The 27604-nt window shown below is 43.6% G+C and overlaps 1 long non-coding RNA gene across 1 annotated transcript in view; it reads right to left on the bottom strand.

Annotated features, from left to right (window-relative positions):
• LOC308241585 overlaps nt 1–27604 on the bottom strand; it is a 73584-nt gene that overhangs the window by 24347 nt on the left and 21633 nt on the right. The gene's annotated exons all lie outside the window — the stretch shown is intronic.

Here is a 27604-nt window from a genome sequence, read left to right as displayed (position 1 = left end):
GTGCTCTCTACTCCTCCCCTTCCCAATCCCAATCCAGAAGTAACAAGTGTCCCAGTCCTAGCCAATGAGAAAATTGCATTCCTCTAGTGCAGTGGTCGGCAAACTCATTAGTCAACAGAGCTAAATATCAACAGTACGACTGAAATTTCTTTTGAGAGCCAAATTTTTTAAACTTAAACTTCTTCTAACGCCACTTCTTCAAAATAGACTCGCCCAGGCCGTGGTATTTTGTGGAAGAGACACACTCAAGGGGCCAAGGAGCCGCATGTGGCTCGCGAGCCGCAGTTTGCCGACCACGGCTCTAGTGATAGTGGTGGGTGCAGGGACCGGGTCAGACGGTCTGAGTCAACAGAGTTAGCAGAGTTGAGAGATGGAAGAAACAGAGCCCTTCTGGAGCGTTTCATTTCCTGTATCATACCACACCTGCAATCACCTCTACATCTGGACTTTGCAGCTAATTCCACTGTAAGTTGTATTCTTTGGGATTAGATTTCCTGATATGTCTCAATAAAAGAGTTCTTACTTTGTAACTACAACCACTGTTGACTTTTTAACTCAGATTCCTAATGACGGCATATCCTCATAGAGTTTAAAGCTGACAGCCCTTGGGAAGACTCTCTAGTGATGGTCCCCTGGGGTGAGGCCGTGTTCTTGAATATGTCTTAGTGAGAGTGTGAACATGACGTGTATCCAAGGAACCCTGAGAGGGCATCCCAAGGTCACAACTCAGCAGCACCCACCACGTTTGAAGTTCAGAATCCAAACTTGAGGGTGAGGTAACGGGCAGTGGGGGCACTGCCTCTGCAACTTCTAGGGCTCTTGTCTGGTTTCTGGAGGAGAAACTTAGGCAGGACACTAGCTGGGGAAGCAGAAGGCAGGTGAGACCTACAAACTAGGGAAAACCCTGGATGAATGGACAAAAGACCTTCATCTTGACCCTCCAGGGATATGGTGCCTAGGCTTGCCAGCTCTACTCTCACATCTGGGGGTCATGAGTGGGGGTGTTACATGTGCAGCAGGGCCCTAACTGGCATTTGGGAGATAGGGGGTTTAACTGTATAATCTAGGACACACTACTCACCTCTTCTTTAGTAGTAAAACTGGGAGAACTTAATAAAACATACCTATTGGTAAAGGCCCAGCAGGCGTGGCTCAGTAGTTGAGCATCAACTTATGAACCAGGATGTCATGGTTCGATTCCCGGTGAGGGCATATGCCTGGGTGTGGGCTCGATCCCCAGTGTGGGGCGTGCAGGAGGCAGCCAATCAATGATTCTCTCTCATCATTGGTGTTTCTATCTCTCTCTCCCTCTCCCTTCCTCTCTGAAATCAATAAAAAATATTTTTTTAAAAACATACCTAAAGCATTTAGCAATGTCTGAAACATAGTTCACTATGTTCTAAGCAAACGTTTTCTTCCTCTCAAGTTACTCATCTGTAGAGTGAAGGAGATGAAGCAGAACTCTAGTTACTGGATAACCCATGAGGTTCCTTCCAGCTTGTAAATATTCTAAAACATTCTGTTTCTTTAGCTTATTTAAAGTGGTAGGCTTATCATGATACTACAGAACCATAACCTGTTATACCAAATGCAACTCATAATTATTCAGTACTCTTTATTGAATTCTTTAGTATGATACTACTGTTCCATATTGTGTATATAACAGAATACGTATGGGTATCACTGCTGTGCTCGTTTTAAAACGGGTCCACAGCCCTAGCTGCTTTTTCTCAGTGGTTAGAGCATTGGCTTGTGGACTGAAGGGTCTCGGGTTTGATTCCGGTCAAGGGCACGCACCTCTGTTGCAGGCTCCATCTCCAGCCCCGGTGTCTGGGGCTGGAATGGGAGGCAACCAATCGATGTGTCTCTCTTCATCTCTCCCCATCCCTTCCATGCTCTCTAAAAAATCAATGATGGCAGGGGAGGAGCATTCTTGGGTGAGGATTAACAAAACAAGACAAAAAAATGGATCCACAAATTGTTTGATACTCTTCAAGAGGTAGAATCTAAATCTCCTCTTCTGGTGACTTTCTTCTAAGAAATGGGACAAAGCAAAAGTAACAGTGTGATGCTTCCAGGACTAGGTCATAAAAGGCATTGTACTTCCTCCTGTCAACAGCCATATGAGTGAGCTGTCTTGCAAGAGAGCCCCTCAACCAGGTCAAGCCTTCAGATGACTGCAGTCCCAGCAACATTTTGACTGCAGGCCCCTGAGTCAAATCTACCCAGTTAAGCCATTTCTGAATTTCTGACTCATAGAAGCTGTGAGATAATAAATATTTGTTGTTTTAAGCCATTAAGTATTGGGGTGATTTATGTAACTAAAGATAATTCATACAACCCCATAATCAAGCTTATTGAAAATTTTGCCGTGCCATGTATAAATATTTACAGCAAGTGGTTTAAATGACATCTGCAAATAACCTTACTTCAGTTCAGTCAGGTTTGACTATGAAATGAGTTGCCTGAAATGTAAGACTTTTGGTTATCTTATTTTATCATGGAACTGGAAATGAGAAATTGTGATCTGGAATTACATCATGCAAAACACTCAGAAGACGTTTTTCAGCCCCAGTGTGCCTGCTAGACGATGACCATAGCAGGGACCAATGTCAAGAGCTGAGTTGATTCTCTTATAAAACAATATTAACAACAGCAAACTGCCTTCCTTACTAAACTGTGTATTCAGCATGCATGGACTATTATTTTCACGGGCTTTGCAGCCAGAGGGAGCCCTAGAGATCACCTAGGTTGGAGTCTCTCGAAGCCAAAAGCAGTGAAGAAGTCATGCTCCTCAGATCTGGGGAGCCTGGGAAAGGTACTTGCCCTGCGGATCCTGGGGCCGTACCAGGCCCACTGAGGTAGAATCTCAGCGGTGGACTGAGGAATCATAATAGCGTCATGGTGCTAGGTAGGTCAGGTAAACTCTTTAAACCTGAGTTTCTACATCTATAAAATGGGGATTATAATACTACCTGCTCATTAAGATTGTTGGGAGGATCAAAGGAAATGATGAAGCCAAGTGTCCAACACAGTACCTGGTATAAAAATGACTTCTGAATTAAATTATATAATCAAGGCTATCCCTTGACTCCAAGGAGAACAGCACCTAGAAAAAGCATAACATCACCCTCACTGCCATCTGAGGTGTCAGGGGGTACAACAGCTTAGGTGTAATAATAATAATATTAATAATAGTAACAATATGATTGTTAAGTGTTTATGTGCCCAGTACTATTCTAAGCATTTAACTAATGTTAACTAATTAAATTCTCACAACAATCCTATGAGGTAGATGCTTTTTTAAGACCTGTTTTACAGATCAGAACAGTGAAGCACAGAGCAGTTAAGTAACATGTATAGTTATAGCTTCTATGCAGCAAAGTTAGCACTTGAATTCAGAGATTCTAAGTAATTTGTAACAGTGAGTTTTACCAATGTCATTCACCCTAAAATAAAATAGAAGGAACCCAAGTCCATAAGTGTCCTCCTTTCTTGATGAATATGCTGGTCTGCCTCAGAACTATAGCTGAAGGCTGAGGGCCCAGAGAAGCTGTGGATCCTGGTGAAGCTGGTTCTCAAGCTCCCACCCCGAGTACGTTTGGATAAAACAAAGGGAAGCACTGGAAAGCGCTGGGCCTGGGGCAGGTGGACACTTTCTGGAGAAAGCAGTTCAAGCAGGGAGCCTGGAGGTCCCCCAAGAACAGCTTAGCTTATTTCAGTTTGCCTGCGTTGACCTCAGACCCAGTCCCTCAGCCTGGAATTCTCTCTTGGCTTCTTTATCATTCGTGTTCACTATCCCTTAAGTCTAATCATTTACATCCTTAGAGAGGCCTTTTCTGATTGTTCCATTAAAAGTAAATGTCCTATCCCATCCCTACTCTCATTTATTCTCTATAATATCCCACTCTTTTTTTTTCCTATTAGCACTTATCACAGTTTGCAATCATTTATTGATTTCTGTTTTCTGATCTTCCCCACTACTCCAGCAGCAGTGAGATGTGCCTCACGCTTGCCCCTGTCTCTCCCCTATTTTAGGAACCATGCCTGTCTTATTAGCCACTGTAAACTTCAGGACCTGATTGCTAAAAGTTCTGGCACATAATTGATTCCATCAGGACTTGTTGAATGAGGGTGAATATGCAGAAAAACATGAGGGATATACCAGCCTTTCCCTCTCCCACCGACATTGACACGCATTCCTCATCATTTCACCCTGTGCCTATCCCTCTGAATGGAACTGCTCAGCGAAAACCCTTGACACACCTGCTCTCAGCACCTGTCACTGTCCTCAGCAGAGGATTTCTCCCACTCCGCCACCCCCAGTCTTTACCACAAAGCAACTACATCTTTTGGGAGAAAGGCTGAACCAAGCACACATGAGCTACCTGAACAGAGTGGACAAGTGGTTCATAAGACCACTTACAATGTTTTTAAAAGGAACCACCTTTGAGCTCCATAGTCTTCCTTCCTAGAAAGGAAAATAGAATGCAATTAAGTGATTCATACTACAGGGGGCAGTAGTTTTCCTTAAGCCTGAAGCAGCATCATTAGTCACTACTGCAATCGCTTTAAACCAATTCTTTAAATGATAGCCAAGATTTGAACCAATTAATCCGCAGCTGAGATCACAGCTGGAGACTAGTGATGGCAGAAAGAGGGCACTAGGGTCCCATCTCACATCCTAGCTGGAGACAATCCATATTCCTATTTAGCAAGAAAAAGGTGGAAACCCATTTGGAGACAGGAGAGTAACTTTGCTGTTGAATGTGTCCCCACCTTCCCCAGCCGAGGACCCTAAGAATGTAAAACTGATGACTCAGGATGACTTCAAATTGGCAAATGGTGCAATTCAATGAGAAAACCAGAACTGCTAATCATTAAAACAGCAGCATTTTCCAGAAGGAGATTCCTAGAAATAAAATCCCAAACGTAACACGAGTCATCAAAAAGCCTCCGAAGCAGGAATTTCCCACTTGACAGAAACCATCCACTTAGTGTTCAAAGAGAAAAGAACAGCATTATCCTAGTTCCTTATACTTTGTTGTTTCTGGGATTTGGAATTAATTATTCAATTAAATAATTACTCTGAAATTCATTCAACACATTTTAGCTCTGTGACCCTGGGTAAGTTACTTGACCTCTCTGGGTCTCTATCTCCTACAGAATGCAAAGAATTGTAGTATTTGTTTCATGTTGTGTAAAGATTAAATAAATTATAATATATGTAAGGGCTTAAGACAGTGTCTATCATATAGTAAATGCTAAAAATATTGAAAAACCGCCGAAACCGGTTTGGCTCAGTGGAAAGAGCGTCGGCCTGCGGACTGAAGGGTCCCGGGTTCGATTCCGGTCAAGGGCATGTACCTTGGTTGCGGGCACATCTCCAGTGGGAGGTGTGCAGGAGGCAGCTGATCGATGTTTCTCTCTCATCGATGTTTCTAGCTCCCTATCCCTCTCCCTTCCTCTCTGTAAAATATCAATAAAATATATTTAAAAAAAATATATTGAAAAACCATTTTTTGCAGATGTTTACATGGTAACAGCAAATATGCTCACAGTAAGCTTGCACTCATCTCTATCACATTATATCCTAACTAGAGGCCCGTTGCAGGAAGATTCCTGCAATAGGGCTTACTGCGGTGGTCTGCTTCCCTCCCTTCTCCACAGCCCCACTTGCTTGCTTCTCCGCAGCTTCACTCCCTTCTGCAACGCCTGGCTTCCTTCTACGCTGTATTCAGTCTTTGCTCTACTCCTGGATATGCAAATTAACCGCCATCTTGGTTGGGTTAATTTGCATACTCGCTCCTGATTGGCTAGTGGGCGTGACTGGTGGGTGTGGTGGAGTGATGGTTAATTTGCATATTACTCTTTTATTAGATAGGACTAGAGGCCCAGCACATGAAATTCGTGCAGTTGGGGGGGGTTCCTCAGCCCAGCCTGTGCCCTCTCGCAGTCTGGGAGCCCTCGGGGGATGTCCAACTGATGGCTTAGGCCCGCTCCCAGGGAGCTGCCGGGGAGGCAGGAGCCACTGCCACTGCCGCTGCACTTGCCAGCCATGAGCCCAGCTTCTGGCACACTGACCACGAGGGGGCAGCTTTTCATAGCTCCCAGTCGGTCTGCCATTCGGTCGATTTGCATATTAGCCTTTTATTATATAGGACTAGAGGCCCGGTGCACAAAATTCATGCATGGGGTGGGGGGGTCCCTCAGCCTGGCCTGCACCCACTCCAATCTAGGAACCCTCTCACAATCCAGAACCACTGCTCACCTGCCTGCCTACCTGATCCCCCTAACTGCCTAACTGCTCTCCACTCCTGGCCTGATCCCCCTAACTGCTTAACTGCTCCCCACTGCTGACCTGATCTCCCTCACTTCCCTCCCCTGATTGCCCTAATTGCCTAACTGCTCTCCCCTTCCAGCCTGATCCCCCTAAGTGCCTATCTGCTCTCCCCTCTTGGCCCGATCCCCCTAACTGTCTAACTGTGCTCTCCTCCTGGCCTGATCCCCCTAACTGCCTATCTGCTCTCCCCTCCTGGCCTGATCCCCCTAACTGCCTATCTGGGCTCCCCTCCTTGCCTGATCGCCCTAACTGCCTATCTGCTCTCCCTTCCTCGATGCGCCCTTTGGACCCCTGGTGCAGGCGTGCTGAGAGCTCTCCGCCGTGGCCCCACCCCAGTCCTGATTGGTCGTTATGTGACGGCATCCCAGACAATTTGCATATTCCTCTATGTATAGATGCCAGTTTGCTTTTCCACTTCCACTCTAGAGCAACCTAAGGGCAAGGTCTCTTTCTCTGTGTACCCCGGTGTCAGTAAGTCATCTGGCAAACAATAAGCACTCAATAAGCTTCTGCAATGAATAAATGAAGGTATATTGCTCTGAGGTTATAAAATGAATAATACACAGTCCTTGTCCTTATAGAACTCACAGTCCAGGGGTGGAGAAAGACACTAAGTAAAACCACATCTTGTGATTGGTTAGAGTTCCGAAAGATTGCTGTTAGAATTTGCCTACCTTGGGGGAGTAAGGGAAGGAGGTGATGTATAAGCCAACCTTGAAGAGGGATTTCACCAGGGAAAGGTTGGATGGAAGGAGATGGCATCTGAACTGAGTTTTGAAGGATGAGTAGGAGTTGGCCAGATGAAGAAGGTAGAGAGCTCTCCAGGCAGATGAAGTAGCATGTGTGCACTTCAGGATCTTGTGTAGGGAAGATGTGTATATCTATTTATGTGTATGAGAGACCTTTTGCCATCAGACTGTAGATTCCATTAGGACAGGAGTCAGCGAACTTTTTCTATAAAGGGTTAAACAGTAAATATTCTCAGCTTTTTGAGCCATCCTGTTTGTCACAGCTACTCAACTCTGTCACTGCAGCAAGAAATCCACCATATCATTGGATAAAGCATTGGCCTGCAGACTGAAGGATCCCAGGTTCAATTCCACTCAAGGGCACATGCCCGGGTTGCAGGCTCCATCCCCAGTAGGGGGTGTGCAGGAGGCAGCTGATCAATGATTCTCTCTCATTATTGATGTTCCTATCTCTCCCCTCTCCCTTCCTCTGTAAAATCAATAAAAATATATTTTAAAAAATAAAAAGAAATCCACCATAAACAATATATAAGCAAATGATGTGGGCATATTTGACCTGAAGAGGGCTGGATTTGGTCTATGGACTCTAGTTTGCCAACTCCCTTATACAGAACGAGAAAACTGCCCTTCTGGCTTTCCAAGGATACAGTGCACAAAGGTGTCCAAACCACAGAGCTTATGCTAAGAGGCCTTCCCGTGATCAGACTTTGCATGGGTTATCAATTGCCATGTTACAAATTATCACAAAACTTAGTGGCTTAAGTCATTAATATTCGTTACAGTCTCTGTAGACAAGGAAGAGTTTGACAGGGCAGATCTGGCTCAGGATCTCTTAGGAAGTTGTAGTCAAGGTATCAATTAGGGCTGCAGTTATCTGAGGGCTGTACTAGGGCTAGAGAATCTACTTTCAAGGTGGTTCACTCACTTGGAGGACAAGTGGGTGCTGGCTTTGGCAGAAGTCTTCAGGTCCTCCCCACATGGACCCCTCCACGTGGCTGCTTGAGTGTCCTTCACAACATGGTGGCTGGCTATCCCAGAGCAAACAATCTAGGAGACCAAGGTGGAAGCCATTACCTAGCCTAGGAAGTTACAGACCGTCACTTTTGCCATATTTTGTCCATAGATTCAATGTGGGGACAGATACTATGCAAGACAAGTATACCAGGAGGCAAGGATTATTGGAGGACAATTGAGGCTGGCTACATTAAGTAAAACCCCATCCTGTGATTGATTAGAGTTCTAAAAGAAGGTACAGAGAGCTCTCCAGGCAGATGAAGCAGCATGTATGCACTTCAGGATCTTGTGTGAGGAGGGCATGTGTACCACAGTGATGTGCCTCACCCTTGTCTCTGTCTCTTCCCTATTTTAGTCAAATATTATCACAGAACTTTCAAAAGAATCTGAATGTCCCAAACCTCTCACATTAAACATAAAGACAATAAGAATACCTCTTGTTACTATGGAGACATTAAAAAGTTAAATGGCCGAAACCGGTTTGGCTCAGTGGATAGAGCGTCGGCCTGCGGACTGCAGGGTCCCAGGTTCGATTCCGGTCAAGGGCATGTACCTGGGTTGCGGGCACATCCCCAGTAGGGGGCGTGCAGGAGGCAGCTGATCGATGTCTCTCTCTCATCGATGTTTCTAACTTTCTATCCCTCTCTCTTCCTCTCTGTAAAAAATCAATAAAATATATTAAAAAAAAAAAAGTTAAATGAACCCTTGCTACCTTTGCTCTCCTGAAAAGCATGAGAGACACTGGGGTACAAACACAGGAAGCTCATTTCTGAAATTTTCCCTCAAGGAAATGGCTTACTGGACAGAGCCATTAGTTGCTCCCCACCAATAAATTGACCCAAGGCTTCCCTATTCCAACTTCTTCACTTGCCCCAAAATGAGCTGCACTAGATAGGCAGTTACTTCACTCTTTACCTTCGATAAATGAAGTAGAATCTAGAAACTGCTAAAAACGTTAATTAGAAACAATAGCTTACTATGTTACCCAATGGGGGCTATTTTGAGGAAACAGGATGAACCAACTTGGTTCCTATCAAACTATTTGGGACTTAGGATCCTAATATTTTAAAATTGAAGAGACCTTACCATGCTTTCCAGCCTCCAACTTGATCTAGCTCCCCTTCCTCCAGCATCCCTGACCAAGAAATCCTGCTTCTGCTTACAAGTATCACAGTCATTTTTTACTAGGCAAGGGCTGGGAACATGCTAGGTGACATTTTTACAGCGTGTCTCTTTGCATGGTGTGTGGAGGCTTGTGTTTTATAGCTGGGGCAAAGAGAGTTTTATTTATTTTGGTTGTCTAGGTGACAGGAGACAGCTGAAAAAGAAGTAAAGGTGACAGAGAGGGATAGTATGTCAGATGACCCACTTCCAACTGCTGGACTGTCTCTGAAATTCTGTAACCCAGAAGATGAGGGTCAGTAGCTGAGAGACATCTTGCTGTTGAGACATAGTGGACTCTGGCCAAAAATATTATTTCTTGGGGACTCAGATGACAAACTGTGATACAAATGTAGGACCATTCTCCACAATTCTGCTTAGAACCCAGCAATACACAGGCACCCTGAGGTGTAGCGACTAGAGTGCATTGCAAGGAAGCCCCTTGGCATGGACATTGGTGTTCTCACAACCAGCATAGTTGGCAGAGGCAGCAGCGAAGCTGCCTAAACAGTGTTGACAGCTAAGATGTCCCTGAGAAGGAAGCCATGGTGCATGATAGGTGCCTGTACCCTATCCACCAGGCTTTCGGTGTAGGTAGGCACTTCATGGGGACTCCTGGAAATGACCCAGGCACTTCTGGGTAAGGGAATTATAAGACCCCCTTAAGGGTCTTATAATTTGACATGTAGAGGCCTACAGTCATATCTTGAGGTAGTAACATAAATATGACCTCACTATAGTAGCTAAGAGTATGAATTTGGGAGCCAGACTACTGAGGTTTGAATCACAATGTGACCCTGAGCAAGTTAATGAACCTCTCTGAGCTTTATTTTTCTCATCGATAAATTAGAGATAACATTACACTTAATTCATAAGGTTGTTGTGAGTATTCCAATAATTATCTATCTATCTATCTATCTATCTATCTATCTATCTATCTATCTATCTACCTATCTATCTGCCTAAGTGACTGTCACAACCGAAACAACCGAAAGGACAACTGAACAGGCTGCGTGGGGCGACCAGGCCAGCTGGGGGGTTAGTGAGGGACGACCAAACGACTGAACAGCAAGCTGCATGGGGCAACCAGGCTGGTGGGGGGCGCAGTGAGGGGCGACCAAACGACCGAACAGCAGGCTGTGTGGGGCGACCAGGCTGGCGGGGGGGGGGGGAGGCAGTTAGGGGTGAACAGGCCAACGGTGGGGGGGCGGGCAGTGAGGGGTGACCAGGCTGGCAGAGGGGGGCAGTGAAGGGTGACCAAATGACTGAACAGCAGGCTGCGTGGGGCAACCAGGCTGGCGGGGGGGCAGTTAGGGGTAAACAGGCCAACGGGAGGGGCAGTGAGGGATGACCAGGCTGGCAGAGGGGGGCAGTGAGGGGCAACCAGGCTGGCAGGGGGGGCTGTTGAGGGCGACCAGGCCGGCAGGGGGGGCAGTAAGGGGTGACCAGGCCGGCGGGGGGAGGGGCAGTTGGGAGCAACCAGGCTGGCGGGAGGGGGGCAGTTGAGGTGATCAGGCAGGCAGGCAGGTGAGCAGTTAGGAACCAGTGGTCCTGTGGGATCGGGCCTAAACTGGCAATCAGACATCCCCCAAGGGGTCCCAGGTTGGAGAGGGTGCAGGCTGGGCTGAGGGGGACCCCCCCCCCCCCATGCATGAATTTCATGCACCGGGCCTCTAGTATCTATACTAATAAAAGGTTAATATGCTAATTAGACCGGACATCTTCCAGATGCACTTCCGGACAAAGCCGCAGCAGCTGCTGCTGCGAGGGCCGGGCCAAGGCTCAGGCAGCCACAGTGACTGCGAGGGCCGAGGCTCAGGCAACTGCAGCGGCCGGCAGTGGCAGCAGCAGCAGCATGATGGGGGTGTCACCTTCCCCTGATGGGTCCAGTCGCCTCCTGCCATCAGTAGAACATCCCTGAGGGCTCCTGGACTGTGAGACGGAGCAGTCCGGGCTAAGGGACCCCCGACCAGTGCGTGAATTTTTGTGCACCACGCCTCTAGTATATAATATAATTATTGAGAAAAAATTAGAACAGTGGCAGGCATATAATTGTTGAGAAAAAATGTTTTGCATTCATAAGTTGATAATGCCTGAAACAAACTTGTAACACAGACTTCCTAGAATGAAACACCTCCTCAACTGTGGCGCCTGTTGCACGCTGGAAAATTCCAGTTATTAAAATTTCTTTCTGATGGTAGGACAATTTGCTTCATTGCAACTTCTCCGCATTGAGTCCAATTTTTCTCGGAGATATTCCAAAATAAAACTTTCCCATGCTAACAGCTCACTGAGACAATTCTCATATTGGTTCTGAGAACTCTCCCTCCCAGGTGTGTGCCTCTGGATGCAGTGCAGACTCCGTGTTGGGGAGTAATGTGGACTCCAAGGGACAGCCTGGGGACTGTCTCCAGGAGACCTTCCTCCTTCAATTGAACACATGAGAAAAAATGTCAGATGAACCCATCCATTTCAAATTAATTTTGTTTGGGAGAGCAAAAGAAAAGGGATTTCCAAAGTGGGCCAAGGACTTTGTCAAAGCTGTGCCTCTAAGGGAGAGATGGACAACTGGCTGGCCTGGAGGCTGGCCAGCTGGGAAGTCTAAGCCCGTCCAGGGACCTGAGCCAGCACTGGCTCCACCTCTTGGGGGTAAGAAGGAAAAGCTGGTTTCCTCAGTAGAGATAAGCATATAGTATGTGCCCAGGGACAAAATAAAACTTCTCCCTGTACCTGGCATGGGCCCTAACTCTTGCCTCCAAGTGGAGCAGAGGCCTCCCTCATTCCACTTTCACTGTCAGAAGGCATATCTGTCCCTCACCTCCAGGGCATGAGGCTGCCAGATGTAAGCACAGCACATTTCTGAGTTTCACTTGCTCAGGGCTTTCTGATTCATTTTCTTTTATGGGCCTGAGGGGTGGAAGAACAGGAGGTAGGAGGGAGCATGGAAAATGACATTTCTGGTCTCAATCAGACTTTGTTTTCTGTAGAATGACAGTGGAAACTCTTTTCAGTTGCGTTCTGTTTGACAATATTTAATAAGGCAACTATTTTGGAAGTAAGATATCATTTTTCATTTAAAAAATTTCCCCCTACTATAAAACTAAGGCTTGCTTATCAAAGGAAACAAAACATCAACCATAGTCCACCATCTAAAGGCAACCTTCATTAGCAGTCAGTGGATTTCTTAACAGAACTTATGTCAGAGCTTTTCATTTCTTTTCCAAATAATTATAATATAGTTTACAAATTCCAAATTATTCACACATATTATGAACATTTCTTCCATTGATATATACTCTACATAAATGTATTAACAGTTCTGTTAAGATATAGTTCACATACTACATAATTTGCCTATTTAAAGTATAGAATTCAATGTTTTTTTAGTATATACACAGAACTGCACAACCATCACCATGATCAATTTGAGAACATTTTTATTATCCCAAAAAGAAACCTTGTACCTATTAGCAGTCACTCTCCATTACCATCCCACCCCAACTGCAGCCCTAGACATCTACTAATTTACTTTTTGTCTCTATAGATTTGCCAATTCTGGATATTTCATATAAATTGAATTACATAATGCATGCTTTTTATTACTGGATTCTTTCATTTAGCGTAATAGTTTAGGGCTCACTTATAGTGTGTATCAATACTCCATTCCTTTTGTTTTGTTAATCCTCACCCGAGGATATTTTTCCATAGATTTTTAGAGAGGGTGGAAGGAAGAGGGAGAGACAGGGAGAAATATCGATGTGAAAGAAAGGCAATGATTGGTTGCCTCCTGCATGCACCCCAACCAGGGCTAGGGAACATGCAACCAAGGTATGTGCCCTTGACTAGAATCGAACACAGAACCCTTCAGTCCTCGGGCTGATGCTCTATCCACTGAGCCCAACTGGCTAGGGCAATACTTCATTCCTTTTTATTGCCAAATAATATCCTATATAATAAAGAGCTAATATGCTAATTAGACCAGATGGTGGAACGCTTCCTGAATGACTAGTGGGCGGGGCCATGGGGCCAGGGCCTGCGAGGCAGCCAGGGCCTGAGGCAGCCAGGGCTGCAAGGGCCAAGCCCCTTGCATGAATTTCGTGCATTGGGCCTCTAGTTCTATTATATGGATCTACTACATTTTCTTTATCTATTTGTCAGTTGATAGACATTTGTGTTGTTTCCACTTTTTATTTTTATTTATTTAGTTTTAATATATTTTTATTGATTTCACAGAGGAAGGGAGAGGGAAAGAGATAGAATCATCAATGAGAGAGAATCACTGATTGGCTGCTTCCTGAAAGCCCCCCACTGGGGATTGAGCCAGCAACCCAGGCATGGGCCCTGACCTGGAATCAAACCATGACCTCCTCCTGGTTCTTAGGTTGATGCTTAACCACTGAACCACACTAGCCAGGCTTGTTTCCACTTTTTATGTATTATGAATAATTCTGCTGTGAACATTTTTGTGCAAGTATATGTTTTTATTTCTTGGGTCATAAGATATTTCTATGTTTAACCTTTTGTGGAACTGTTATACTATTCCCCGAGGTGGCTGGACCATTTAACATAATCCCCCACTAGTGTCTGAGGATTTTAACTTCTCCCCATCCTCGTCAGCACTTATTATTAGCTGTATTTTTTAGTATAACTATCCTAGTGGGTATAAAACAGTATCTCATTATGGTTTTGATTTGTATTTCCCTGATGGTTCATGATGTTAAGCATGCTTTTATATGCTTATTGGCCACCCTTATACCTGCTCTGGAGAAATGTCTATTCAGAATCTTTGTGCATATTTTAATTACATTACTTTTCTTTTTATTTTCTGAGTTGATATAAATCCTTTTAGTTTGGCAAATATTTATTCCCATTCTATAGTGTAGATTGTCTTTTCACTGTTTTAATGGTATCCTTTGAAACACAAATGTGTTTCTTTTTCTTTTGTTGCTTGTGCTTCCTTATTGGTTTATTTGTTTATCTGTCTCTCCCCTAAAGTAGAAGCTCCCTAAGTAGAGGGACATTATCTGTAATATTCATTTCTCTGTCCCCAGTGCCTGGCACAGGAGATGCTCAATTAATGTTTTGACAAATGACAACATGAAGAAATGACTAAATAGATGAAACACAGTCAGAGATATTCATTTTATGTAATAAATACATAACATTGAGTTTAAAAATTAAATTGAATCACCCATTCTATAATAAATGTAGAGAGGTGTTTAAGAATGCTTTAAAAATTAAATTGTAAAACAAAAACTAAGCCACAGTGTTTATGCTTTTGGCCTCTGCTGTCCAATATGGTAGACACTATCCAGGTGTGGCTATTGAACATTTGAAATGTGGCTAGTTCAAATGGCTGGATTCCATAAAATTTTGGAAACTTTGCATGCAAAAAGAATGTGAAATATCTCATTAATACTTTTATATTTATTACATGTTGAAAGGATAATGTTTTGGATATATTAAGTTAAAGTATTTTATTAAAATTAATTTCATCTGTTTTCTTTTACTTCTTTAAACTGTGGCTACTAAAAAATTTTAACAAACACATGTGGCTTGCATTATGTTTCTAACAAACATCTCAGCTCCAAGATAACTGACAATTAAAAGTAATTCTATTGTGACTTTTTTTGACAATCAAATCTCTACCTACTAATTTTCCTTTGGGGCAAAGGCAGAATAGGAGGGTAGAACTAACACTGGTTTAGAAATAAGGCCGGATGGGTTTGGTCCCTGCAGTGCCATCGACTGTCAGTGTGACCAAGAGCAAGTCTCTTGGACAGAAAACTCTGCATCTGCTCCATGAGGGGTTTGAAATAAATGCACTCTAAAGGCCCTCATCACCAACGATTCCATTCTAATTTCTTTATCAGATTGGCTTAAAGCAAGGTGCAGCTACACAGCATGGATGGAGACTTCTTCCTTCAGAGAATCAAAGGCCTTGTACCATACCCAGGTGCCCAAGCATGAAGACACTATTCTGCCAGACAGGGTCTCTGGCAACATTAGGAAGGAGGCAGAACGTGACTTTGTTACTCTTTCAGCACATGTCCTGTCTCCTTCCTTTGTCCTAGATTAAAAGGAAGTTCTTCACTTCTTTTCAAGTTACTATTGACCATTGGACAGCAAGGGTTTGAACTATATGGGTTCACTTACACACAGATGTTTTTTCAATAAATACTGTAAATGTATTTTCTCTTCATTCTGATTTCCTTAATAACATTTTCTTTTCTCTAGCTTACTTTATTGTAAGAATACAGTATTTAATACATATACCATGCAAATTATGTGTTAATCGATTGTTTATATTATCAGTAAAATTTCTGGTCAACCGTAGGTTATTAATAATTAATTTTGGGGGCCCTATCCCGTTTGGCTCAGTGGAGAGTCACCTGGGGACTGAGGGGGTCCCTGCTTTTTCTGTGTACCATACCATTTTGGGCCCTTTGCTTTCTTCTGAAAAAAACATACCATTCCTGGGTTCCACACCTTCAAAGTGCTTCTGATTGGCTCACTAATTAACTTAACTTTGCAAATAATATAATTATGTCAAATAAAGCATTATGTGTACATTTCTTTGTTTTTAGCTCACATAAACACTGATAGTTATCACTATCATCTATGAAATGTGAAACCTGAGACACAGAGAGGTTAAGTACCTTGCCCAAAGCCACACAGCTAGTAATTGGTTGAACTGAACTTTGACCAGGCCATCAGATTCCAGAGCCATTGGGATTGCTGGCAAGTTTATCTGGCCCATAAATACACATCAAGGTGAATAAGGCCTGATGCTACTCTTCCAGTTTAAAATGTGCACTTACTAGTGACCTCAACCCAAAGTTGTGACTAGCTCTGTGTACCATGACAAGACTGGTATAAGGTACAGAAACTATTTTTATCAGATGCCATTGCTATTCCTTCCTCAAAGCTTGCTGCTTTGTTCTATATTGTATCTGGGCTAAACATGCATGGGCACAGAGTGAGTGCTCAAGAAATGTTGGTTTTCTCTCCCTGTTTCCTGGGCCCCAGATAGATGCTCTCTATATCATCATCAGTGTATAACCTTACTAGTAGTAATGGTCTATCAACTTCACTACTAGTCTAATAATAAGAGCTACCTCTTGAGTTTACTCAGCTAAGCATTTCACGTACACTGCCTCATTAACTCATGTCAATCTTACCACATGTCTGAGAAGTCAATCCTTAAACACATAGTCAAATCAAATGTTAAAACATCTGGAAAGTTGATTCTTTTCACATACATCAGATTATGTTACTACTCTTTTGTTTAAACCCCCAGTAGCTTCCCAACTATTTAGAGTAAAATCGAAAGACTTTACATGGGGTAATGTTCCGGCCAACTTGACCTTCTTACTCTTCTTAAATAGTCACTCAAAGTATACCTACCACCTTAGGGTCATTGCACCTGCTGTTCCTCCCACCTGCATCTTCTTCCTTATACTTAGTTTATACCTCTGCTCAAATGTCACCATCCTTGACCAGCCCTTCTAAATAGCTTCCCTCCATCCCTCATATCCCTACTTTGCTCATTGCACTCACCACCTGCCACCCATATTTATTTTTATCTATTTCACTCAACTAGATTCTTAGGTACATATGAAAAGGAACTTTATTCATTGCTGTGTTTATTCCCAGAGCCTTGAGTCACATATTGCAGGTGCTCAAAAAAATACTTGTTGAAGGAAAAATGAGAGGAAGGAAAAAAAGAAGTTAGGAAGGAACTATAATATACCCCATTTCATAGATGAGGATTAATAGAGGTTAAATAATGTGCTCAAGTTGCCCAGCTAATTAAATGGCAAAACAGAGATCTAAGACTTCTTCTCTTAACCCCAAAATGGTTCTGTTACTAAATATCACCTCACACACACTTGAGCATTGGAGAGTTTATTTGCAATATTGCATGACTTTAAAAATAAAAGAGGCCTATGTAACTGTCATTTATAGATTGCTTTCTCACAAAAAAAGAACCAAAAAAACAATACACATTCTGGGTGAAAACACAAATAAAGCTTGAATACCATAGCTGTCTTTGGGTTAGTACCTTATTTTAATTCCTTAAAATAAAAGGTATGGAAAAATCCTTTTGTCTGTGATGCAGGGCAGTCACTGTAAATTCCTGGGCTTGAACTTCATCGAGAAGGCCATAATCTAGGTGTCTTCTGTTCTTTTTATTTAGTCTGAAGTAGCATAATCCTTTAGACATCAAATTTGTTGGTCAACTGTAAGGTGGTTGAGAAATTGAAGGCTGGATATTATCCTTTTTCACTTTTTTCAGTTTATAGTAAACAGAAAGTGAAATGTAATGTCCAAAATACATAAACCAGAGAACACAAGTGCTAGAAAGCCCTTTAGGGAGCATCTGGTCTACCCCTGCATTTTCCAGATGAGAAATGAAAGCCCTAAGAGATGAATTTTTACATATATAATAATTATGTTTGACATTTGCTTTCAAATTTAGCATGGATGCCAAATGAACCATAAAACCAAGAATATATAGCCAAAAAATTCCATATGTTTCCTCAGGAGCTCATAGAATCATGACATCAGTTTTCTTCTCAAGTCTCTAAAATCTCAGTCTCACTAAAAATGATCTCACACCTCAATAGGGAATAAATCAACCTCACAATGGCCAAATATTGGTATTTTTTGTGTATCCTGGACCATATTTGACTCAACCCATTAATCTTTGTTAAATTAACCATGCACTACAGATATGAAGTCTTGAGCTTTAGCTAGACAAGAATTCAAGTCTAAGGATGGTCTATGTGACTGCAGTGAGATCCTCAGCACAGGGCGCTTATTAGCTTAGTTGGCCAGAAACAAGGCTAAACAATTTCTTTTCTTTTTTATTGTTTTCCTATTTCGTTGTTTTGGGAGTTTTTTTGTGGGGTTTTTGTTGTTTCTGTTGTTGTTTTTTTGTGTATGTGTGTTCGTTGTTGTTGTTAATCCTAACCCAAGGATGTCTTTTCTATTGATTTTTAGGGAGTGGAAGGGAGGGGGAGAGACAAAGAGAGGGAAACATCAATGTGAGAATTCTAAACACATCCATTGGTTACCTCCTGAACATGCCCCAATCAGGGCTGAGCCTGCAAGCGAGGTACGTGCCCTTGACCAGAATGGAACCAGCGACCCTTCAGTCCCCAGGCCGATGCTCTATCCACTGAGCCAAATCAGCTAGGACACATTGTTTTGTTTTTTTTATTCCCCACTGTTCCTTCTTTCCTTCCTTCCTGATAGTAAAATATTTGAAGCAAAAAAAAAAAAGGATAGAAAGTTAAGTATTGTCAATTTTACATCTATAATTCTAAACATTGGTAACACTTCCATGTGTGGCACTTAAAAGTCCATTAATTAATAATACAAGGTTGTTTGTGAGCAATTTAGAACCTCAGATTCAATATCATCCATCAGAACCTCCTCCACATCTTCCCAGAGCCCATACTGAGAAAGAATCTTAGAGTAGATAGTCAAGTCCATGGTGGAAAAATTTTGGAATTGAGAATCCGAAAGTAAACTGTGTCAGAATGTCACCTTGGGATTGAACTCATAGTGAGGGAGAAACGAAGGTTAAGCCATGGTAGGTATATCATGGAAAAGCTCCTTGAGACTTTGGAACCTGGCTACCTGGGCTAGAATCTTGTCTCTGTTACTTTAGGCAAGCAGCTTACTCAAACTTCAGAGCCTCCTCTATAAAAATGGAGATAAAGATTCCTCCTCTGTAGGAAGATGATGAAGATCTTAATGATGGGCTTATAGAAGTGTTAGCACAGAGTTAGGCACATAGGGTGTCCTCATTCAGCATAAGCCACTCTTGCATGATGGCTTCCATGCAGTGCCATGGCAACCAGAACTAAAGAAGTCAGAAAAAGTGGGCTCCCTGCTCTGAATCAACCACATTCACAAGTGCTCTGCTGGCAACCTCTTGAGTCTACTTACGGAACCCAGGCTGGGACAAGGCACAGCCTGCCCACTGCTCTGGGCTTGGGAAGTTAAGTGGCTGTCAGAGTGCAAAGGCATCTCTGTGTGCTGCCCTCACCCAGGTCACCACCTCCCTCACCCCAGCATGTTGTCCAAGTGAAATCTGGTGAAAATGAGGAGTCTGGACTACCAAAGGAACAGGAGGATCCAGACCACACAGGGACAATCTGAGGCCTACGGAGGGCGAGTATGGAGTCAGGGAAGTGACTCCCATATCTACTGCAGTAGTGTTGGGGGCAGGAAAGGAAAACGAAGTTAGTGCTGGTTCCTATGACAGGAAAGGGAACTCCCCAAACCAGAGCCCTGGGGAAATCAGCTTAGGAAATTATGCAGGGCTTAATTTGTTAAACTGTTGGAAGGATAAAGATACTAGGAAAGCAGGTCCAGGTACCTCGGAGGGGGTACAGTTGGAGGCACATCCTCCGCAGGGAGAGATTCAAACAAATACACTCTGTTGTCTGTGTTTCAGTGTAAACGAAAAACACACACGCCCTCCTCTCCATAATAAGAGGTTTGGTCTGTGCCTCTCTGACTTCCTCACAAACAACCACAGGGAGCAGACAGACTCCTCAGATTACTGTCGACCTTGGGAGTTGACCCTTAGAAATGCATTCTACTTCGAGATCTGAAAAAAACAAAACAAAATCAAACCCAACAACTTCTTGTGAAAGATGGTTTATTTCTGCTGGGACCCGTTTCCCCTAATGGCCTAACCCAGTGGTTGGCAAACCGCAGCTCGTGAGCCACATGTGGCTCTTTGGCCCCTTGAGTGTGGCTCTTCCACAAAATACCATGGCCTGGGTGAGTCTATTTTGAAGAAGTGGCATTAGAAGAATTGTAAGGCCAAAACCGGTTTGGCTCAGTGGATAGAGCGTCAGCCTGCGGACTGAAGGGTCCCAGGTTCGATTCCGGTCAAGGGCATGTAACTTGGTTGCGGGCACATCCCCAGTGGGAGGTGTGCAAAAGGCAGCTGATCGATGTTTCTCTCTCATCGATGTTTCTGACTATCTATCCCTCTTCCTTCCTCTCTGTAAAAAATCAATAAAATATATTTTTTTAAAAAAAGAAGAAGAATTGTAAGTTTAAAAAATTTGGCTCTCAAAAGAAATTTCAATCGTTGTACTGTTGATATTTGGCTCTGTTGACTAATGAGTTTGCCGACCACTGGCCTAACCCATTGCCACACACACACACACACACACACACACACACACACACACACACACACCAGATCATCCCTTTCCTAATTAAAACCCTCACAGCTTCCTACTATCCCAAGATTAAAATCTAAACAGCAAACTGTGGACAATAATGTCTCACATGAACCACCCTTACTCACCTCTCAGACCTCATTCCACACCCCTCTCTGGTTAGTCATTGCGTGCTAGGTACCCTGGCCTTATTCTTCTTCCAGTCTTGTTCCCACTTAGGGCCTCTATGTTTGAAATGCTGTTTCCCCCTGATTTCTGCATGGCTGACTGCTTCTTGCCTTTCACATCCCATTCAAATGGCATTGTCTCAAGGAGACCTTCCTGATTGCCCAATCTGAAGTAGCCCCTCCATCACTTGTCAGCACTTATCACTTAAGGGCATTTTTCTTGTGTATGTGCAAATTGATCGTTGTTGTTTGTCAATCCTACAGAGATATAAGCTCTGTGATCACATGGCATTAGCTGTCCTGGTCACCACTGTGTCCACAGAGTCTAAAGCAGCCTTGGGCAAACTACGGCCCGCGGGCCGGATCCGGCTGTTCTATCGGTTCTCTTGCTCTCCCCTCTGCTCCTTTACTTTGAATTTATATTAGTTCACACAAACACTCCATCCATGCTTTTGTTCCGGCCCTCCGGTCCAGTTTAAGAACCCATTGTGGCCCGCTAGTCAAAAAGTTTGCCCACCCCTGGTCTAAAGTCTTGCCTAACACATAGAAAGCTAAATACCTATTTGTGGAAGCTCATAACTCCCTACTCTTTCCCCCTCTGCCATTTTTGATGACTTTGATGGAACTTAATTCCTCCTCACTTCCCCTTTACACCACCCAGATACCAGCAGAGCCATATTTGGGCTATCATCGTTATACCCTGGGGCTCCCACTCAAACACCTCCAGCTTGGTACCACTCTCTTCTCTTCAAACCTCCATATCTTTAAAGCCTCCTTTACCCCACCTTCAGGAAAGTAGGAATCCAATTGCTCAGCCCCTCCCAGAGCCCCAAGCCCATTAGCTTCCTTTTCACTTGACTCCCTGCCCAGAGTTTTGGCATCATGGCTAAGAACACAGGGTTGCTCTCACACCAGTGACTAGGGCTTCAACGTGTTTTTTCTTAGGATTAAGTGACTTCAACACCATGCCTGGCACATTAAGAACATTCAAGCAATGTTATCCAGTTTCATTACTATCTCTGCTATAATGCAAGTTTCTTCTTTGCCTCTGCCTTCTGTCCTTTCTTCTCTCCCTCCCTTGCACTCCCATTTGATTAGTTTTACTCTTGGTGGTTCATTTATCTGAGGTGAAGTTGGAACATTGCCAGGTCTTCCTGGTAGTAGTGCAGAGTTCTGACTGGATAGAACCAGCCCAGTGCAAGTTGGGGAGGAGCTGAGAGCTTTCCAGGCTGCCTGGGAACTTGCACACCAGGCTATGCTGGGCTCTGGCTGTCTGCTGTCCACCAGTGGACCCCTAAAGCTGTTGGGAGCAGGGGACAGAGGCCCGCTGAGTGATACTCGCCTGTGCTTTCACTTATAGATGCTTAAGGAGCCAGTTTTTATTCTTGGGGTCATCAACTCAGGGTTTACTATAATCCCTTCAATTTTTTACTCATTCGAGGTCTTAGGCATCCAGAGAAACAATCCTTGGAAAGGATCATGAGTAAGTCTTCGCCTGGTTCCCTGTGTGGAATAGGGGTGGAGTAAGCACAGAGGAAGCTTCCAGGTCCTGTGAACCAGGCAAACTTTATGAGACCCTTTCCTTGCCTCTCCTCAGATATATCTCAGGCCCAAGTTATGGGGAATTTTTATTTGAAGAAGTCCAATTTATTTCAGGACGATTAATACCAATCACATACCATATTCTCAAATATTTGCTGGAAGAATTTATAAATGACTGAATAAAGGAACTCAGAAATGGATCTGAACAGAGCCCCTGCTGCTATGAGAGATGGGCAAGTCTGGAATAACCAGGGTAACTTTATAAAGTCACTGTGTCAGATACTGTCCTAGATGCTTGGGATACAATGACGAGCAAGGCAGGCCCTGTCCCTGCTCTCCTAGAGCTCAGAGTGTAGAGGTGAGGATGCAGCAGTGTGATAGGTGCTACTGCCAGAGGAGAAGTACAGGGTGATTGATCTGGAAGCACATGCAAGGGGACACTTAACCCAGACCTGAAGCATTGGGCTTGGAGAGAACCTCTTGGAGGACAACACGATGCCCCAGGTGAGGCCTGAAGGGTGAATGAGTCAGCTAGGTGTCAGGAGGGGAGGCGTGGTTAAAGGAAAGCATGTGCGAAAGATAAAAGATGGGAGAGGGTATGGTGCTCTGCAGGAACTGAGGAGCAGTCAGGTAGGGCTCCACTGCTAGAGGTCCTGATCTAATTGGTGTTGGAGAGAGCCCAGCCTTGGGTATAGTGTAAAAGCTTCCCAGGTGACTTTAATGTGTAGCCAGGGGTGAAAGCCACTGGACCAGAACATGGGATGAAAGGGAGGGAGTGGTGAGAGGTAAGGCTAGAGATGTGAGCTCCGCCATATCACGCAGGGCCTGGAAGACGGTGTCAGAGAGCTAGAGTTTTCTTCTCTGAGCACTGGGAAGCCATTTAAACATTTAAGCAAGGAACAAGTGACATGTTCAGGCTTGCAGACTTCAGAACGTCTCTGTTGTGGAACTTGGATCAGAAGGGGGCAGGAATAAAGTAAGAAAACCAGTTGGGAGGCTCTTGCATTAATTCAGGCGAAAGATAATCACAGCCTGAATTAGGCGAGTGGCAGCAGGAATGGAGAGAAGTAGATGAATTTCGGAGATATTAGAGCTGCTAGGCTTGATGAAAGATGGGCAGTGGGGAGGAGATGTCAAGGATCATTGCTTTGTTTTGGAATTTTAGACTGTTGGGAAGCACCAGGAGAGGAGCATCTCGTTTGTGGGTGCATGGGTGAGGACCTCCACCTGGCATCTACTGAGTGTGAGGTGCCAGTGCAGTAAACAGATGATAACTTCAACCTCAGGCAAAAGACATCAGAAAAGAGTAGGAATGATTGAGATCACACAGGGAGAGAGTGTGGAATGCAAAAAGGAAAATTTATTCACAGAATTTTGAAAGTTCTTCTCTTCTTCCAGGTAGGCAGCCATAAACCCAATAAGGGTAATTAGGCTGAATGGTGATGTGACTTACCTAGCTAGTCCTCCTCAAATAGGTGAGCTGGCTCACCCCAGCCAAGGTGAACTCCTGCTACAGACCTGCAGTCAGCCTGTTGTGCCAATGCTATTGGATCAAGCTGACTTACAATGAGAAATGGCTGGCAGTTGTGCCTTGCACCTATGGAGCTCGGCTGCAGGAAGCAGTTCCAAATCCCAGGCTCTGCTCAGAGGTTTCTAAATATAGTGGTGGTTATGTGTTAGATATCTGAGGCATTTTAAAGAAAGTAAGCCTGAATCATCTGAGAATGGGAACATTCAACAACTTACTCAATAGAAAGGTCCTGAGAAGAATGTGCTGTGGAGACAGAAAGGATGGATAGGCAGCTAGAAATGCTTTTATTCTAGGCTTGGGCAATTATGATTCTATTTTTGGGTTTCAGTCTGCATGGATTTAAGTGCTGGTTATGCCCTCAGATTCCAGAATCAATCTTTATTGTATTGTAAATAATAACAACGAAGCACTTTGACATTAGCAGTTTACTTTAGCCCCAACAATAAACCTAATAAAGTAAATAAGGCAAATGTTAGCCCCATTTTAAAGATGGAGAAACTGAGACTGGAGCTAATTAACTTGCCTATGTTGCAGAAAATATAAATGGGGCTGAGGATTCTCACTTCAAAATCTACTCTGACCTCCCAACTCCCATCAATGGTCCACCTCTTTTAAAAGGGCCTTTGAACCCACTCCAGAGAAGAGCGAATGGGGGAAGGGTTTGGAAAGAAGCTTAACAGGTACCTCCTGTGATTACTGTGTTTGTGACTTTTTCCTTGTCTCTTAACTCATCCCAACAGAAATTGCACATGCCCAGTACCAAAAAGTTTAACGGAAGTTGTCATGAGTGGGCAGAGTCAGGGAACCCAATTCCAGATGAATTAGAGACCCTTACGACTGGAAGGGACTGATAGGTCATCTACTTTAACTCCTAAATTTACAGATGGGAGAAAATGAGGGCACAAGGGGAATGTAACCCTTGTATGCTCACCTGGCCAGCTGTGGCAAACAGAAGGCCAGATACCAGCCTGCTGATGTATACCCAAATGACAGTGTAAAATAACCTAAGACTCAGAGCACTGAAACAAACAAACAAAACCAAACATATCTGGGGAATAGAGAGTAGGCCTACACAGAACAGTACACACTGCTATGCATTCCCCTTTTCTTTGGAGACATTTTCATAGGACTTTAATTGAGAAAGTTAATTAGGAAAATTATTACCTTCTTTCTCTTGTCTTTTACTAAAGTCATGGGAGGAGGGAGGTGGAAGTGCCTAGAAGGTAGAGTGGGTAGAAGTGGAAAATTGCTTTGTAAGATTCAGGTTGATGACAATAGGATTGTTGGTTCTACCAGTTTATTATTTATTAGTCACTAGAATTAACTATAATAACAGCTTGCATTTGTATAGTATATTCTAATTTACAAAAGGCTTTTATGACATTATCTCATTTGATCCCACTGACAATCCTGTAAGGTAGACAAAGCAGGTATAATTATCCCACTTTATGGATGAGAAAACTGAGAGTTGGAGAAGTAAAATGACTTGGCCAGCACGTTCAGTTATTAGAGTCTGGACTAGAAACCAGGTGTTCTTACTTAGAGAGCTTTGCAAAGGTCACACAGCTAAATAGGACTTGAATGCCAGTGAAGCCTCCAGCGCTCATGCTTTTGACCACCACGTTCTACTATTCATTTAAAAGACATTTACTGAGCGAGGGTGTCTCGTTTCCTTAGTTCCCTGCTCATTGTAAATATAATCCATGTGCCCTTGCTGAGCAGGTACTCCTTAGGAAGGCTTGCTTGGTAAGGGCTTTCAGAACCCTCTCCATACCTCAGCAAACACAAGCCTATGGCCTATTCCAGAGTCCCCATTAGCACTAATTGCAGGGAAGATGAACCAAGAGGAAGTGGACACACAGCCCAAGGACAACCTCAGTCTTCAGGCTTCGTTCCGGCTGTGAGAAAGAAGCTGGTAGGCTATACTTCCAGCCTGGGTCTAATCGGAAGTGAGGACACCAGATATAGACTCCTTTGCCCTAGGACAGTGGTCGGCAAACTCATTAGCCAACAGAGCCAAATATCAACAGTACAACAATTGAAATTTCTTTCGAGAGCCAAATTTTTTAAACTTAAACTTCTTCTAACACCACTTCTTCAAAATAGACTCGCCCAGGCCGTGGTATTTTGTGGAAGAGCCACACTTAAGGGGCCAAAGAGCCGCATGTGGCTCGCGAGCCGCAGTTTGCCAACCACGGCCCTAGGAGTCTTCTGTGTTGTCCTCTCCCTTTCCCTGTTAGCATTTTTTTTTCTTAAAAACTAGTAGCAGCTGTTGGCTAGGCTTGACTCTTGCCCAGCCTTAGAGAGAGCATGACACAAAGTACAAAAGGCCTCCGTGGGGCTGGAGCCTGGGACAGGCCGCTCATCCAGGCAGCTCCATAAATAGCACCTGTGATACGTGGAAGGGGAGGTGGGTCAGGAAAACATGCTGACTCTCCTTGGTGCTTGTAAACCAGTGAGTCTAAACGATGAGTCTTGGAAAAAAGGGAATTCCTATTATATGGGTCTAACACTGAGGAGTCCCTTTAAGAACGAATCCGTATTATGAGTTGTTTAGGACTTTCTGTTCCTCATCCCTTCACTCCCCTCTCTTTCTGTCAGTCCTGACCAACATGCCTTTCCATCCTGTCTGTCAGATGATATTGTATAAGAATCCAGACCGAGTTTTACTATTTATAGAAGACAGTTGTGCAGTTTTAGCTGCTGCAGGAACTAAAGTTTGGTTCCCAGTTATGCTATGGATGAAAAAGTTACAGAAATGTGCTTATTCTCATATGTTCCTACCCGACTCCTGTCCCATTGCATCAAGGAAGCCTCTCTGAGTAACATCTCCCTTGCCCATTCCTTTCCTAATTAAACAATTTTTTTCTGATTACAAAAGCAGTTCATGCCACATACAAATTTCAAAGACAGTTGTAAATGTATAGCTAGAAATGTAAAAATACCTCTAAAATTCTAGTCCAGAGATGGCAAGTATTAACAGTTGTATTTTTTAGTGTGGGAGCTCTTGCAATGATTCATGGGAAAGGTAGAGTACTAAATAGTAGGTGTGTATGGAGGAGACAGAAACAAACATACTAAAAAAAAATGTTTCAAAGCAAAATCAACAGGAGGTGGGAAAAGAGAAAGGTGAAGGAAACTGGCTGGTCTTTCAGCCTGGGTGACTGGAAGGAAGGTATCTCATGGATTAACCCTGGGGATTCAGGCTGAAGAAAAGAACAAGCAAAGATGTTTACTCTGTTAGGCCTTGCTGGCCCCCTTATGAATTATCATCATCGTTTTAGGAGCCACAGTTACAGATGCTTAAAAGCCTAAAGTTAGCCTTCCAGATGTGCTGTTTAGTATTCCCAACTCAGACTACTTCAGCATCTCAACAGGAATTAAAAGCTGAGAAGGAGGGAGGAAAAATAAAATGTAGAAAAGACTGATACTTATTTGAGGACCCTACTTTTCAATTATCACCTCCAAGCAGTTGCTCAGAATATCTTAGCTCTGAATTCACATTTTTTGTAAACGTACCCATAACCTTCTCAAGGTTTAAACACTCTCTAATAGAAAATTAGCTTCAACAAAATGTAACTTGAGCCAAACATTCATCATAAAGGCTCAGGTAAGATGTAGACTATTTCTAAGTTAGAAATGTGAATTCTGCCAGCCTGCTTTGGGGATACATTATCTAATAATTAACAGCAGACCAAGAGCCCAAGCTTTTGATCCTGTCACTGTAGCCACTATTACTGGTGCTGATACTCAATGTGATGTGTATAACCAGGAAAATTCCCATTTTAGGACCTTGACAAACAGGTCCCACTTGTCTTTCCCTTCTTAATCCAGTATCCTGACAGAAAGCACGCGCTATTAAGTAGGCTATACTAATGCCAGTT

This window comes from Plecotus auritus (assembly GCF_963455305.1).
Source record: "Plecotus auritus genome assembly, chromosome: 2".
NCBI lineage: Eukaryota > Metazoa > Chordata > Mammalia > Chiroptera > Vespertilionidae > Plecotus > Plecotus auritus.
This window is presented reverse-complemented; position numbering and strand designations above follow the sequence as displayed.